This window comes from Podarcis cretensis, assembly GCF_951804945.1.
Source record: "Podarcis cretensis genome assembly, chromosome: 8".
Lineage (NCBI taxonomy): Eukaryota > Metazoa > Chordata > Lepidosauria > Squamata > Lacertidae > Podarcis > Podarcis cretensis.
The window spans coordinates 51924323-51939602 of NC_137177.1; the positions used below are offsets into that span (position 1 = coordinate 51924323).

The window sequence follows — 15280 nt, forward strand, 5'->3', positions numbered from 1 at the left end:
CATCCACTGAAGGTCCCTGGTTCAATCTCCAGGTAGGGCTGGGAGAGATCCCTGCTTCAAATCCTGGATAGCCTCTACCAGTCAGTGTAGACAATACTGGGCTAGATGCACCAATAATCTGATCCAGTATAACACAGTTTCCAACATTCTCACATTTCTGTTTCCATATCACTCTTTGATTAGAAACCAAGTAAAAAAGTTGTCTAGTTTTTGATTGATTTTTGTCCTGCAGCTTACATTCTTTGTGTGCATTTGAATTTAAAATACCCATTTTTATTCATATACCCATTTTGCCATGTTTTAAAGGCAAGAACAGAGGAGTATGAAAACCAAAGGGTAACTCTTCTGATCTGTATTTTAGTCCAGGAATTGTAAATTAGGTCAGTTTGCTTAAGGTTTTGGACCGAACAAAAGCCTTGAATATAGACAAGAACTCCTGCCTCTTGACACCCACTAGGTGTATTCTGCTTCTCCTCCAAATTCCCCGCTCAGCTGATCCTCAGCAGAAATCTCTCAGAAATGTCTAGGCAGAATTTCTTCTCGCTTTGGTCTTCGGGCCACAGCATGCCAGAGACTACCAGTGTGAGGCTCCCGCTGTCAGTCAGATGAAATGAAATGAGATCTAGCCAGCCCAAATGAAACGGCAACCCTGTGGGTTTGCTTTTCTGTTTTTCTCTCAGCTTGGGAATTCTCTCAGTCTGAATGAAGACCTTGGTTCCTCATGTGGAATTCAACAAAGTCCAGCTGGACCTATTGTGAAGGAGTGTGCATGGCTTGTGCTGGTGTCAGTGTGCCCCACCAGCTCTGACTTGATGGGAAGTAAACATGCGTGGGGTAGTTTGAGGCAGCCTCAGCAAAAATATTACGCATGCTCTGTCCTGCCCCCTATCTGCATATAGAGGGGGAAGCACGGCCAGAAGAGGAGGAGGAGGAGGATTAAGCTTCAAACAGCAGTAGGGAATGACCTAATAAGAAGACCCTGCTGGATGGAGGATGGAGAGACAGAGACAGGAAACTAGGCAACTGTACAAAGGGAAAATGTACATCTGTTGGTTCACCTGCTCTGGCCTCTGTCCCTGACCACAACTCAAAAGTTAGCCGAGAAAGGAATGTGTCTCTCAGGCTGAGAAAGGACCCCCACCCCTAGGCTAAATATTGTTCATGTCTCTTTTCAGCACTGACATATTGGAGTCCCAAAATAAAGCCCAGAAAGTATGGGTTTCACCAGCTCGTTTCACCAGGTGCATTGCTGTCATCTGCTCTGACAGCTGCTTGGTGGCAGGGGGTGGGGTAGATTCTGAAGACCTGCTCAAACATCTTCTGCAATCTAGTTTCTTCCAACCCCATGGGCAGAAGGGCTTCAGTCAGGTGCAGAGGCCATTCAGAGGGGCTTGATCTGCAGGGTCCCTGCCTCCACACTTCCCCATCACCTGGAGCGCAAATTCCTTTCCGCACACTCTGCTCTTTCATGGAGAGGGTGAAGTGGGGGCACTGGAGCCATAAATCCACCAGCGCCCAGGCAGGCTGGCCTCACATTCCTTTCAGAAACGGTTGTCATTAAGAGCTTTCCTTCCAGCTGTGACGTGCACGCTGGCCTCGTGTGGGGCTCTGCTTTCCTTCCTCGCAGAGTTCCTCCGCTCTTGGCGCTGTGCTTGCCTAAACGCAGGAGAAATTAGAAGAAGTAAGAGGATGCTAACTGGAGAAGCGGTTAGAAAGAGAAAATCTGAGGGCAAGCCTTTGGTGGTTGGGGAGTTATTATGCCTTCCGTCTGGAGACCTGATTTTTCTCTGTGCGTTACAGCAGCAAGCTGCCTTATATTGTTTCAGCCCATTGCCCCATTTAACTCAGTGCTGTTTGCACTGACTGACAGCTGCTGTCCAGGGCCGAGCTTGAATTGGGGGCCTTTTACAGGAAAAGCAGACTCTTATCACTATCCTCTAACCCAGGAAGCTGCTTTGCCCTGAGTCAGACCGGTGGCCCATACAGCTAAGTATTGTTGACACTGGCTGGCAGCAGATCTCCAGGGGTTCTTTTCCAGCCCTTCGTTCTGATGCCAGGGATTGAACCTGGAACCTTCTGCCTGAAAAGCAAGTGCTTTGCCGCTGAGCCACAGCCATTTCCACTGTGGGATGGGGGTTAAAATTACTTATTCCCACTGAAAGGATCATTGTGGGGCCACCCCTACCATGACACAGAGTAAAGTGGTTGCGTCAGGTGGAAGGTGCAAAGTGGGTGGAGGTGGTGAGTTGCTGAAGGACAGAGAGAGTTGCTGGAGGACAGAAAGATACTCTCCCACTCTCCCCTGTACCGAAGTCAGATTAAACGCCATTTGTATCATGGGAGGGAGCATCATCTTCCATTGCCTCAGGAAGCAAAACGCCTTGGGCCAGCCGTGTGTGCGCAGCAGAGGCTGTGACTTACTGCTTGTGCATAGTGGCTAACTGCATGGATTGCAGCTTTTTCACGAAAAGAGTGTCTGTGCCATCACCAGCTGTTGCAGGGAACATCGTGTGATGGCGACGAGACCAGCAAGGACAGGCAGCATCTGCCCGGCAGCTGTTCCATGAATGACAGGCCTGCAAATCCCAGTTGTGTGGTTTTCTAAATCATATTTGCAAAGCACATTTCAGACCACTGAGGCAATGTGAGAGGGGAAGGTGAATGCATTTTCCCCTTTCCCCAAATGTTCCTACTTGTTTCTGAGACTATGCCTTGGTGGATGTCTTGAGATCACAGAGATCATTGCAACCTCTCTCTCTCTCTCTCTCTCTCTCTCTCTCTCTCTCTCTCTCTGTTTGTAGAATGCATAGGAAAAATATAGAAAAATACTTTCCACAATTTCCCATAGTGGAAACTTCATTTCAAACTTTAGTTGAGGGGTTCTGATTAGATGATTTGCTAATTGAGTGATTAAAAAGCAGATTAGTGAACTAGGATTTCTTTTAACAAGGCTACTCGCATAAATTTTCGAAGTTTGCACTAACCGCAGGAAATTCAATTCAGCTGGCTTTGGCGCCATCTGCTGGAAATGTGTATCAATTGCAACCCTGTTCTTCCCGCCCGCCCTGCCCCCCTCTGCCCAAATTTTCTTGGTATTCTTTATTATTACCTTCTTATACCACTTTTTCCTTCAAGGAGCTTAAGGTGGTGAATGTGGCTTCCCCCCTTCTCATTTTATCCTCACAACAACCCTATGAGGGAGATGAGAGCATGAAAGAGTGACTGGTTCTGCAGGAACTGCTTATTCAGTTTAAAATGTTTTTTTAAGTCAACTTTTCTTTTGTAGACTAAATTATAATCATTTTAATTGATTTCCGCCTCCCCTATTTTAAGCTGATAACATTTTGAGCTAAATTTCTGGGTCAGAATAATTAATGGGGTAATGAAACCACAATTGAAATGCTCGTTAATCGTGCTTTATAGAAACAAGTTCTCAAAGAGAGAAACAACGAAAGCTCACTTACAAAATTGGCAAAAATTATAGGAGCATAATTAGGATGGGCGTAGCTTGGGATAGGCGTGGCTCAGTATCAGAGCATCTGCTTGGAATGCAGAAGGTCTCTGGTTCAATCCTTGGCATCTACAGGTAGAATCACGGAATTATAGTTGGAAGGGCCCCTGAGGGTCATCTAGTCTAACCCCCTGCAATGCAAGAATGAAGGTAGTGCAGAGAAAGACTCCCGTCTGAAATCCTGGGAGTCGTTGCCAGTCAGTGCTGGCAGTACTGACCTAGGTGGGAAGGGCTGTAGTATCATGGTAGCACATCTGCTTTGTGCTGCAGATCTAGTTGGACACAGGCTACAGATCCAAAGGACTGTTTCATCCTCACAGTGACCCTGTGAGATAGGGTTAGAATGCACTTTATGGTGGAGAAGAGACCTTCAAAACAAAAAACCATTTGTCTTCCTGTATACATAAAAATGTAATGTTGTCATCATGCTGCTGTTTGTGTGGCTGCTGATTGGCAGCTGTGCCAACTCCAGTGTGATGACAGAACCGCAGGCAGGTAGGTGGCAGGCCGGCCAGGCAAGCTCTTTAACAGATGCAGGAGAGACCCTTTAGAGAGTGGCTTGCCAAACTGCACTCTGAAGCTCCTCCTCCTTTAAACGTGGCTATAGAATGGTTTAATTGGGGGAGGGGGTTTGCTTCACAGAGCAGTTTGACAGACCTGAAGCACCTACCACCCTCCTTTAAAGGGGGTTGGAGGTTGGGGTGAGCTGTGAGAGGATGAGGGGCTTGGGGTGAGCTGTGAAGGGCAGGATGGGACGAGGGGTGAGGCAAGTGGCCAGGTATAAAGGGAGGAGCGTTTGGCCAAGTGTGGGGAAAGGGGGCTTGGCAGGTAGATGGGGCTGGCCAGCAGAGCAGGCAGGGATGGCATCCCCTAGTTAAATATGTAGTTCATAACACAAAACACACCTGAAGCAAAATAAAAGAAACCACTAGGGGGAAAATGAACCCATGTGTTTAGCCATTTCCAACAATGATAACTGAAGAGAATATCGGTATAAAGTATTATTTTATGTCTTATGTGCCAAAGTGGCTTCTAATGGCATCTGAAAAATATAAAATACAGTGACATAAGCTCAAATAATAGATCCCAGGTGTAGGGGCCATTTTATCCCCACAACAACCCTGTGAGGTAGGTTAACCTGAGAGGGATGGTGACTGCCTCAAAGATACAATGTGAATTTCTTGGCTGAGCAGGGACTTGAACCTCCTTGGTAAAAGAACCAGAGCATATCCTGAGCTGGTCCTAAGCACAGCCCCTCTGGTCCCCTCCCAGCACACTCCTTGCTATTTCCCATCCTTGAACGCCACCTGGAGGTCCCCCCCAACCCCCACCAAAGTCCTGTCCCTTTTATCTCCCTTAAATGATCTCAAATATGTGATATGATAAAGACAAGCTCCCATTCAATTTAACTCACCCTAATGCCAGATTCTACTTTTACCAAAGTAATTAAGATAAATGCAGCTGATAATTTAGGAAGCATTCTTAAATGTACCTTTCCTGGCAGCATCTGAGATATACTTTTACCTTAGAAGATTTATCAGCATACTTAGGTAACAGATAATTCCTTAGCGAATGGCAGCATTTAGAAGCAAAATGAGAGATAAATATTTCTTAAATAAATGTCAAAATAACTCAGTCTTTATTACAGTCCCTCAAAGGAGTTGCAGTCAATCCTGCGCCTCTAGACAATTTCTGTACGATATCGAAACCTGCAGCGGTTGGGTGGTGTCATTCGTACCAAATGTAATTGTTTGCACACAGTTCTTTATGGTTTGGGGTTCTGAAATAAATAAAGGAATTAATTTAATGCTGGCAGAAAATCTTCAAGCCGAGAGCCCTGAAAAATGATCTGTGTGCTACAAACCCTTTCGTAATTGCCCTGAGCCAAATGAATTGATCTAAAGTTCAAGACATACCTAACAAGAGAGATGTGTGTTTGTGATTAAAGAGCAGATGACTGTATCAAGGAGGCGAATTAAGCTGCTACTTAATTTATCGTTGAGTCCCACCGTATGTGACACTTATGTGCATATAGCTTCATTTGCTCACATCTATCCCACCTTCCTCCTCCCCACTGTCAAAAAAGTAGATGTGAAGTTCCTAAACATTAGAAAGAACTTTCTGACAGCAAAAGCTGTTTGGCAGCAGAGGAGACTTCCTTAAAAGGTGGAGGACACTCCTTAATTGGAGGTTTTTAGACAGAGCCTCTGCCAGGGATTCCAGCACTGCACAAGGTTGGACTAGATGACTGCTACAGACTGGTTGGATGCAGAGGAATAGTTGGGGGAACAAGCTGGGGAACCCCCAAGGGAAGATGGCTCTGAGCCTAGGAATTGATGGTGGGACAACAATGAGTGGTCAGAGGGAGAAGAGAGAGCAGACTGGGAGGAGGAGGTCTTGGAAGCTGAAGTGGTAACAGGACTTAGTGAGTGGGGGGAGTCTGTGGCAGAGAGAAGTCCAAAATCAGAGGCAGAAGCTGAAGTAGGAGAGTAGGGGGAGATGAGTCAGTCTGGTGAAGAGGCACAGCTGCCTCTCCCTCCTGCTGTGAGAAGCTCCCTTCCCCCTGTCTACCAGAACCAGGAGAGGCTCAGTCTCAAAAGTCACCCATCCTCTGAAATTCCTTCTCTGAATTTTGTGATGCAGTTCTGCAAACCCTTCCTCCGAAAGAGTGAACCAAAATACATATAATATTAGGGGAAAGGATGTATAAAAGTGCATATAAGATACAAAAAATGCAAAAAGTGATTGGAAAAAATGTATACACTAGTTAAAATTGCATACAAAAATGTGTAAATTAGAATAAATGCACACTAAAAAAAACCTGACAGATTTTTGTAAAGACTGAATCTGAAATGGACAGCTTTGCCTGTGAAAGACATCCCTCTCTCTGAGCTGGGACAGCCATGGCTGCCCTGATTTCGCTCTAAAGGCTTTGGAAGTGGCTCTGGGAATCAATCAGTCTCCGGGTCTCCCTTGCCTGTGCTGAGGACAGATGCCCTGAAATGGCAGCCACTGTCAGATTCAAGGGAGAATGGGCAGCCAGCACTTCTGAACTGCCCTGTGGAGTGTGTGCTGAGAAGCCAGCTCAGCTGAATCACTCGGAGCCGGCAGCCGAGCACATCTGTACATTAGTCTCCCGGGAGCACCCATTCCCAGCACGTCCAACAGCACAGCCGGAGGAGAACGCGCCTTTCACATCCAGCTCTGGAAAGGTGCTTGAATGAGCTTGTGATCTGTGGCGGCCATGGCAGCCAAGCCAAACAAAAATTCCTGACATATTTTTCACTTTGCTTGCAGCCAAGAAATTCATATTTCACTGGAAGTTAAGCCGAGACCCAGCAGTAGCTGAGTGAAGGAAGTTTTCCAAGGTATGGCCAGTTGACAAGTGGTGGCTGTGGGAGGGGGAGGGGCTGTTTGACTTTTTAAAGCAAATGTTCTGAATTTCTTTTTTAATCCCCCAGCAGACTGGAATAATCCCCTTGCGCCTCTCACCCATATATTTCTCCTTCTAGGGCCCATCAAAAAATAGAAAACCCCATTCAGGGCCTGTTAAAGGATAGACTGATTTAAAAACACATACACACCACCACCACCACCAACAACAACAATTGAGTGTATTTGTGGTGGAATAACCATTTAACTTTTTTTTTTTCCATAACCATAGCCAAACTTTTGACTTCAGAAGCTTCAGTTTAACCTGCCTGGATATAATTTAAATCTTGATGAGCCACTCAAATGGTCTTCTGTATGCTTGCCATGCACAAAATATAAGGGTTTGCTTCATTATTAACCCTCCCCCTCCCTTCCCCCCCCCTCGGGGAAATTGCTTAAAACTAATAAGTGGGTGGAGGAAGTCAAAGAGGCACTCAGAGGCAGCTTTGATTTCAGTGGCTACTTTTCTGCTGCGTGGGGTCTGTTTTTTCTCTGCTGAAAAGGCACTGAGCACCTTTTCACCTAGATGGCTGAAGCCTCCTCCCATCTCCCTCCTCAGCATGCTGGCTGCGGGCCCCTACTTGAATCTATGGGGAATGTTTTGGAATCATTCTAAAAGTGCCATTGTTTGAATCAATGGGGAATACTTTTGGGATAATCCATGGGTGTCAGGTTTATCCACCCAGCTACCAGGCTTCTTTTTCAGCTTCCAGAGTGGCAGGTGTCTTAAGTCTGGTGCAGTTGTCAGAGTGGGAAAAGATTCAGAAAAGGGCAACGTGAAATGATCACGGGGATGGCAACTAGGCAACCGGTGGGCAGGGCCCGAGCTCAGGAGTCCTATTCCCTCCTGTGGTTTCCAGCAACTGGTATCCAGCATTACATTACAGCCTCTGGCTGTGGAAACAGAGCAGAGCCACCATGGCTAGCAGCCGGTTGATAGCCCTCTCTTCCATGAATTTGTCTAATCCTCTTTGAAAGCCTTCCAGTTTGTTGGCCATCACTGCCTCCTGTGGGACTAAGTTTCATTGTTTAGCTATGCGCTGTGTGAAGAAGCACTTTCTTCTGTCAGTTGGGTGTCTCCCAACATTCAGCTTCATTGGGTGCCCCAGAGTTCTAGTGTTATGGGAGAAGGAGAAAAAGTTTTCTCTATCCACTTTCTGCATGCCATGCATAATTTTATACAGTTCCATCATGTCACCTCTCACTCACCTTTTCTCTAAACTCAAAAGTCCCAAATGCTGCAGCCTTCCTTTGTAGAGGAGTCGCTGCATCCCCTTAATAATCTGTGTTGCCCTTTTCCAACTCTACAACATCCTTTCTGCGGTGAGGCAGCCAGGAGCATGCATCGTTACTCAGATCCTTCCCTATGTTGCCATCTTCCCCTGTGTTTCTCTTCCACACACCCTCCACTTATCTGTTCATGGAATCAACTGCTTGAGTTGGAAGCCAAGCATTTATGTCTTCTGGCTGCCTGCAATAATGCAGCCATCAGCCTAGGCCCCAGCAATGCAAATGTTGCAAGTTTTATTGAATCCCCACGAGAAGGCTTTAAAAAAAAAAAATCATTCCAAAAGGCCTTCTTTATGTGGCTGAGTGAACCCAACTGTGATAATGTAACTAGCTCTGGTTTTGTCGGTTGTTTTATCTTGGCAAGGTATCTTTGCAAATTTCAGCAGCAGTAAACAGGCTTGCCCGTCGTGGCTCCAAATGGCATATAAGTGGCACATTGTTGGCTGGCAGAGAGGGAGAGCAATAGGACCCTCTCAGCTACCTCCGTCGGGCTGGGATTTATTTTGCTTAGCCAAGTGTGAAACTGTGGAGAGGTGGTTTTTTGTTTTCTTTTTTAAGGCTGTCAAGGCTGCATCAGACTCTGTCCTGGTTGATGGACAGGGCTGATAAAATGGGCAGATCAAAGAGGCAGCGGCCAGTGACCTCAGGCAACCCCTTCTGCAACATTTTGGTTCCCAAGCTGGGAGTAGAAGCAGCAGGAAGGAAGGTGGCCGAGGTTAGATCTCTTGGTGGAGTACTTGTCCATCAGCCCAGTTGCCTAGCTGGAGATTTTGACAGCCCCACATATGTCCCCCTCCCCCCCAAGCTTCAAAATGAGAGCTGAAAGAAAATCCAACTTTCCGGAGAATACACTTGGAAATAACCAATCTAAGCTGCTTTACACTTAAAGTTAATGTCAGCTGAGGAATTAGCACCAAATTACTCCCGCTCAAATGCTGAGCCTGTAGTAAGGGCAAATGAAGCAGTTGACGCCCACTGCAAATGTCCATAGGAAGTTCTCTTACTGAGTTGGACCATTGCTCTATCTAGGTCAGTACTAGCTACACTGGTTGGCAGCAGCTCTCTAGGGTTTCAGGCTGGGGACATTCACAGTCCCACCTGAAGATGCCATGGACTGCACCTGGAGGCTTCTGCATGAAAGGCAGATGCTGTACCACTGAGCTGCAGCCTTTTCCCTTCAGCTGTGGTACCCTTGCTAAGAGGAAGCATGAAGTACTTTCCAAATAGCTGTGGGTTCAATTGCATATATTTTACCACCATCACAACATGTGACCTCACAGTGCAATTTTGGCTGCAAAATTTAGCCATCCTGAGCATCCTTATTTATTTCTTGTTTTAAGGTGCTAGTCCTTAAGATTGCAAAGTTAAGCTGAAAGAGTGTGGGCAGACCCAACCCAGTGACGACCAGAAATCTTACTTGGCAATCTCTTTGGCTTCTGAGATTTCACCATACAGTGCCTACACATTTTTGAGTGCCTCCTCAAGACCCTGCTTTGTGCTATTTCTGGGCCAGTCAGGAGACTAAGCCAGAGACTCTCACAAGATTGACAACAGGAGCCTTTAGCAAAAGAGAATAAATACATTTGAGAGGGGTTACTTATACAATATCTCAAAAAGCAGGCCTTTTGATGCAGTGGGCAGGACTGCTTCGCTCAGACAAAAGCTCTCAGCTGGCTGCATGATGTAAATGCACGTTGCCTGTGGTCAAATCCATGCCATACATTCCATGCACTCAACAGTTATGGCATTCCCGAAAGTATCCTGGGAACCATAGCTTGTTATGGGTGCTGAGGGCTCTTACAAGACCCAGAACTAGCTGCCATTCCAAGGATATTTGGGAGGAAAACATGACTCTGGTGTAAGAGCTTTAAGTGCATAGTGTAGATGTGACATATGAGCACAGGAAGCTGCTGAATCAGGCCATTGGATCCTTACATCTTTTGGTCTACTCCAGAGGTTTTCTTAGACCCAGCAAGGCCTCCCTTGGGATTGGACAAACCAGAGAAAGTGACACCACCGACAGAACAAGAACAATTACAAGGAGCAGTCGGAGGAAAAGCAAAGTAACTACACCATGTCTCTGCAGATATTAAGTTGGAATGTTTGTGGCCTCAATTCCCCAGATAAAAGGAAAAAAGTTTTTCACCTGCTGAAAAAGGAACATTTGGACTTGATCTGCTTACAAGAAACTCATGTGACTAGGCTACACAGGAAAGTATTGATTAATAAAAGATTAGGTCAAGAGTTTATTTCATCAGATAAGGTCAAAAATAGAGGAGTTATTATTTATGCAAAAGAGAGCCTATTACCAAAGTTTATATTTAAAGATGACCAAGGAAGATTTGTGGCAATTGAAATTCAATTTCAAGGAGAGAAACTTTTGATAGTAGGAGTCTATGCACCAAACGAGGGGAAATCTGAATTTTTTAAGAAACTGCACGAGACATTGTTGGATTATATGGACTGTAATATTATTTTGATGGGAGACATGAATGGAGTGGTGTCTACAAATATGGATAAGTCACAAAGACAGGTAGTCACCAAAGATGGAAGACTACCCAAAACTTTTTTCGAGATGACTGATAATATGGACTTAATTGATACTTGGAGAACTAAAAAACCCCTGGGTAGAGAGAGGACTTTCTTTTCTGAAGCCAAAATGACATGGACAAGAATTGACCAAATCTGGATAACCAGAGGAATGGCTCCCAAGATTTGAAAAGTGGAAATTTGCCCTAAAACTTGCTCCGACCATAATCCTGTGAGAATGGAGATGAAACTAACACCGATTGGTTCCTTCAGATGGAGGATGAATGACACCTTGTTTAGAGACTCAGAAATTACTAAGAAGGCCCAAAAAATTATGAAGGACTATTTTGAGATAAATATGAAAACCACCGTTGAAAAAAGAGTAATCTGGGATGCAAGTAAAGCCGTTATGAGAGGATTTCTGATTCAACAGAATGCAATAAAAAAGAGAACCCAAAATGAGAAAAAAGAAAAGATTTTGGAAAAAATAAGAGAAGGTGAGAAGAAACTTAGAGCGAAACCAAAGTCGCAGGAGATTCTGAGAGAAATAAAGCTGTATCAAGTACAATACATGAAAATGATAAATCAGGACATAGAATGGAAAATTAAACAGATGAGACAAAAGACATTTGAATCGGCCAACAAATGTGGGAAACTACTAGCGTGGCAGATGAAAAAAAGACAAAAGTTAAATACTGTTACAAATCTTAAAGTGGAAGGAAAGAATATACAGAATCCACAGGAGATTAGAAACTGCTTCCAGAGATATTTCAAACAACTTTACACACAAGGGCCACAGAAAGAGATTGACATAGACCAATTTTTGAAAATAAATGGATTACAAAAAATTTCTCAAGAAAATAAGTTATTGCTGAATTATAAAATAACTGAACAGGAGGTGGAAGGTGCTATTCAGAACATGCAGCTGGGTAAATCTCCAGGGCCGGACGGTTTAACCTCAAAATACTACAGAACTCTGAAAGACTGGATAATTCAACCACTAAAGGAAGTGTGTAATGAAATTTTGGAGGGGGGGAAAGCGTCAGAGTCGTGGAAAGAAGCCTACATCACACTTATACCGAAAACCGAGTCTGAAAAGACACAACTTAAGAACTACCGCCCCATATCCCTGCTTAATGTGGATTACAAAATATTTGCAGACGTTTTGGCTAAAAGATTGAAAAAAGTATTAATGGAGGAGATACATAAAGACCAAGCTGGCTTTCTTCCGGGTAGACATTTGTCTGATAACACGAGGAATATAATTAACATTTTAGAAAAACTTCAAACAAATATTAACACTAAAGCAGTTTTGATATTCGTAGACACGGAGAAAGCTTTTGACAATATTTCTTGGAGTTTTATGAAGAAAAATCTTCAGGGGATGGGGGTTGGTCAAGGTTTTGAAAATGGTATAGGTGCAATTTACTCAGAACAAAAGGCCAAACTGATAGTTAATAACGTGGTGACAGAATAATTTAAGATGGAGAAAGGGACACGACAAGGCTGCCCAATTTCCCCATTGCTTTTTGTTTCAGTCCTGGAGGTCCTGTTAAACATGATTAGGAGGGATCATCTGATTAAAGGTATTCAGGTCGGAGCCAAACAATACAAACTTAAAGCTTTTGCAGATGACTTAGTATTGACATTACAGGAGCCAAAACCTAGTACTAAAAGGGTTTTGGAATTAATCCAGGAATTTGGTCAGGTGGCAGGTTTTAAGCTGAATAAGTTAAAAACCAAGGTTTTGGAGAAAAATTTAACACCAATTGAGAAAGAGAGGTTTCAGAAGGAGACAGGTTTAACATTGGTAAAAAAAGTAAAATACCTAGGGGTGAACATGACTTCTAAGAACGTGAACTTGTTTAAAGATAACTATGAGAAATGTTGGTCAGAAGTGAAAAAAGATCTTGAAATATGGTCAAACCTGAAGCTTTCCTTGTTAGGCCGAATTGCTGTTATCAAAATGAATGTATTGCCAAGAATGCTGTTTTTATTTCAATCATTGCAAATCATAGACAAGATGGAATGTTTCAAGAAGAGGCAGAGAGATATTTCTAGATTTGTCTGGCAGGGCAAGAACCCCAGAATAAAATTTAAAATACTTACGGATGCAAAGGACAGAGGTGGATTTGCCCTGCCAGACCTTAGATTGTATTATGAATCAGCAGCTTTTTGCTGGCTGAAAGAATGGCTGCTTCTTGAGAACACTGACATCTTGGATTTAGAAGGTTTTGATAATGTTTTTGGGTGGCATGCATATTTGTGGTATGACAAGGTCAAAGCACATAAGGCATTTAAAAATCATATTGTCAGAAAAGCACTGTTTAATGTCTGGACAAAATACAAAGACTTACTTGAAAATAAAACCCCAAGGTGGCTATCATCTATGGAAGCGAAGGCTCGGAAAAAACTCAATATGGAGACCAATTGGCCAAAATATTGGGAAATTCTGGAACAGGAGGGTGACAAATTGAAATTGCAGAGTTATGAGAAGCTTAAAGATAAGGTGCGAGACTGGCTTCATTATTTTCAAATAAGGGAGGCTTATAATTTGGATAAAAAAATTGGCTTCCAGGTGGAAAAATCAAAATTAGAAACAGAACTGTTAGAACCCAAAGCTAAGACACTATTAAGAATGTATAACTTGCTGTTGAAATGGAATACTGAGGATGAAACGGTAAAATCTGCTATGATAAAATGGGCACAAGATATCGGATATAACATTATGTTTGCTGACTGGGAGCAGTTGTGGACCACAGGTATGAAATTTACGACATGTAATGCCCTAAGAGAGAATATTATGAAAATGATGTACAGGTGGTACATGACCCCAGTCAAGCTTGCAAAAATTTATCATTTGCCCAACAATAAGTGTTGGAAATGTAAAGAAAATGAAGGTACATTCTTTCACCTTTGGTGGACGTGCCCAAGGATTAAGGCTTTCTGGGAGATGATCTATAATGAAATGAAAAAGGTATTTAAATATACTTTCTTGAAGAAACCAGAGGCCTTTCTCCTGGGCATGGTTGGCCAATTGGTGCCAAAGAAGGATAGAACTTTCTTTATGTATGCTACAGCAGCAGCAAGAATACTTATCGCAAAGCATTGGAAGACACAAGACCTACCCACCTTGGAAGAATGGCAGATGCAAGTAATGGACTATATGGAAATGGCGGAAATGACTGGCAGAATCCGAGACCAGGGAGAAGAGTTGGTGGAAGAAGATTGGAAGAAATTTAAAATCTATTTACAGAAACACTGTAAAATTTTTGAATGTTGATGACGTTGAAATGAAATGAAGTGGTTCTAGTAACAAGGTAAAATAAGAATATGTAAGAATGGATTGATATTAGACGAAAATCTGAAGCTATATTATACGAGGATAAATAATTAAGGGTGAATTAAGAGGGTATGAATTTGCTGAACCCATTTTTAAACGGAATACAAAAAAGGGAGGTGTGAGGAAGTCAGGAAAATAAGTAAATGAACAGTGAGAAATTAAAAAGAGGGATTTTTATTCTTTTTTCTTTTTCTTTTTTCTTTTTATGTTAAATTGTGGTTTTTTTATTTTTCTTGTGTTTTTTGTTTATTGTCTTGTAACTTTTTGTTTTTTCTGTTAAAAAATTTCAATAAAATATCATTTAAAAAAAAAATACTCCAGAGGTTTTCAACCTTTTTGAGTCCATGGCTCCTTTGACCAACTACATTCTTTCTGTGGCACCCCTGTGGGGCTCAGGAGCCCAGTTATGTCACCCATTGCCTGCAGAGCTGGCAGCCTCTCACCTTTTTCAAACACCCTTCCTTGTGGAGTGTTCCTTTAGCCTCCTCTCCTCGGGAGTTCTCTGGGCAGCCACAGCTGCCCCCCTGGTCTCTGAGCTGCCCCACCCCACCCCACCCCAAAGAGAGGTGCCTCCTCACAATGCCCTGCAGGTGTCTGGCCAGCCCTAGAGGCACCATTCACCTGGGGAGCTTGTAGCCAGGGCCACTGCAATAAACAGCCATGCAAGCCAGAGCCAGAGATGCAGAGGGCATCAGAGGAAGGAGGGAAGAGGGACAGAGGCCAATGTTGCCCTCGGCACCCCTGACCATTGTTCAAGGCACCCCAGAGTAAACCACTGATCTGCTCTGACCAGAAGCAGCTCTTTAAGGTCAGAAGGAAGCCTTTCACATCTCCTCCTGCCGGATGGTTTCAACCAGAGATTGAACCTGGAACCTTTTGCATTAAAATCATGTCTGTCACTATGGGACCCTCCTTTGAGCATCAAACATCCAGGTGGTTGGGGCTTCCCTTGTGTAACTCAGCTGGCCTTTCAACAGCTGTCATCCACCATCTGGAGGTTACTATGTTGGCTAATCCTGGAAAAGAGGATGCTTTGGGGGAGGCCCCAAATGACCCTGAAATATCTTCCATGCCATCTCAGAAATTGTCTCCCCCCAAAAAAAAAAGTCAACAGGCAACAGGCCCCATGTCCAGATTTTTGCATTTGGGGGCCTGCCCATCTTTCCGCACATGGG

General features: G+C 43.8%; 1 protein-coding gene across 9 annotated transcripts in view; it reads left to right on the plus strand.

Annotated features, from left to right (window-relative positions):
• Positions 1-15280, plus strand: part of ZNF469 (zinc finger protein 469) — a 281476-nt gene that overhangs the window by 250260 nt on the left and 15936 nt on the right. For 7 of the 9 annotated variants that reach the window (XM_079988670.1, XM_079988668.1, XM_079988671.1 and 4 more), the window contains one exon: positions 6809-6879. The exons of 1 other annotated variant lie outside the window; for it this stretch is intronic. The gene's annotated coding sequence lies outside the window, so the exon portion shown is untranslated. Of the gene's footprint in view, positions 1-6684; positions 6724-6808; positions 6880-15280 lie in introns of those variants that run through there. One more of the 9 variants, XM_079988676.1, reaches the window with a different exon arrangement.